Genomic DNA, 2,074 nt, shown 5'->3' on the forward strand with positions numbered 1-2,074 from the left:
ACCCATGGACACAGACAGTAGAGGGGTGAGGGCATGTGCTGGGGGGTGGGAGTGGCCGGGGAGAGGTCAATGGGGGAAAAGAGGACATATGTAATACTTTAAACAATAAAGAATTTTAAAGAAAAGAAACTCATACCAGTGGTTGCTCAAGGGGGAAGGGGGAGAGAGACTTACTCTTCATTGTTTATTCCTTTATGCCATTTGAAGTGTATGCTGTAAGCCTAAATGTCTATTACAATTTTTTAAATTGAAAAACAAGTCAATCAACTATTGTTTTCCTCATTCAAAGGTATTCCTTTGATCCCAAACTCCGACAGCACTGAGAGAATTCAGGCAGTTTGGAAGGCCTTCACTTTCAGGGTTTTTGCAAGACGGTGAAAATTATCCTAGTTCTTTGAAATCCAAAATGCATGAGCTGCTCTGGTTTCTCTGGGCTGCAGCCTGGCAGGAGGGGTTTAGGGAACTCTCTCTTATTCCAGAGTGTTTTCTGGCTGCCAGACACTTTACAAAAACGATTTGTTCCTCAACACTCTGAGGAAGATGTTACTAACCTCTCCATGTGACAGACAAGGACACTGAATAAGTGGCAAAGGATGGACTTGAAGCAACTTTTGGCAGCTTCTGAAGTCCAAGCTCTTGGAGGAAAATGCCACTGTCTGGGCCTGTGTTGATTCCCTCTCCCGGGATCTGGAACAAGTTCTGTCTCCTCTGAGGGGTGAAGGAAGGGGAGCAGAAGCCACAGGACTGGGGAACTTGGCCACAGGCAAGGACTGAAGCTTCAGGAAATAGCAGACAGTGGCATTTTGAGAACAGAAATGAGACAGAAGGTGCCACCCGGCTCAGGCTCAGGTGTGCCAGGCAACCCTTTGCCCCTGAACCAGGCAACATCAGCACCCCCATTCATGAACGACTGCTTTCAGTAAATACGGGGTGAGTGCCAAGCACTGGAATGCAGCAGGAAGCCAGCACAGACAAGGCCCCCTCCTCATAGGGCTTACACTGAAGATTTGGCAGCCCAGCCTCTTCCCATATACACCCTGACTCATACCACACAATTGATGGTGATAAGGTGCAGTGTGGAGGGCACCACCTAGAGTCAGATGGCCTGCTCCACACCTTACAACTGTGATTTGGGGCAAGTAACTTAGCCTCTTGTGACTCTGTTTGCACCTCTGTAAAATGGGTCTGATCATCACAACTACCTTAGGATTGTGTGAGAGTTCCATGTGTGAAGTTTTCCCCATAGTGCCTGTGATCAAAGCAACCCACACTTGATAAATAGTAGCTGTTATTTATTATTATTATTACTAGAGGCCCGTTGCACGAAATTTGTGCATGGGTGGGGTCCCTAGGCTGGCCAGCGATTAGGGTCAACCAGGGCCTTCTGGTTGCTGGCCAAGGCCTTCCTTCATTCCACGCGGTCCCCTGGTGGTCAGCACACGTCATAGCGAGCAATCAAACTCCTGGTCTCCAGGTCGAACTCCTGAGGGACACTTTGCATATTAGCCTTTTACATATATATATAGAGAGATTATTATTATTATTATTATTTTAGTAGCTGTTACTTTTAAATACAAGCACTATGTTTCATGAGAACAGAAGCCGGATCTTCTGGTTTTTCACGGAGTCCCCAGTACCTAGCACATACTAGTTATAGGGGCTCAGCTTAATGAATAGATGCATAGACTATGTGCTGAGAGCCACCGAGAGCGAGTCCCGGCCTTGGGGAGTGCGTGACCTAGGAGATGCTCCGCAGAAGAGATGCGAGATGTAAACTTGTTGCATGAATGCATGGTGGGTGAACGAATGGCTATGGACCCGGAGCCGGAATAAATATTCCCGAGTGCCGGACCCCATGCAGGCATGGGCACACGCGGCTTTCCCCGAAGTGGCCACCAGAGGGCGCTGAGCTCAGCGGGTCTCAGCTCCGGATCCGGATTCACGCGCCCGTCCCTGGGCCTCCGCGCAGTGACGTCACATCTGCGCCTGGCGTCGCGCACCGGGAGGCGGGGCAGCGGAAGCCGAACATAAACAGCCCCGGAGTTTCTCGGGCCCAGGCTTCCCCCTGGGAGGC

The sequence above is a fragment of the Myotis brandtii genome, unplaced genomic scaffold, assembly GCF_000412655.1.
Source record: "Myotis brandtii unplaced genomic scaffold, ASM41265v1 scaffold268, whole genome shotgun sequence".
Lineage (NCBI taxonomy): Eukaryota > Metazoa > Chordata > Mammalia > Chiroptera > Vespertilionidae > Myotis > Myotis brandtii.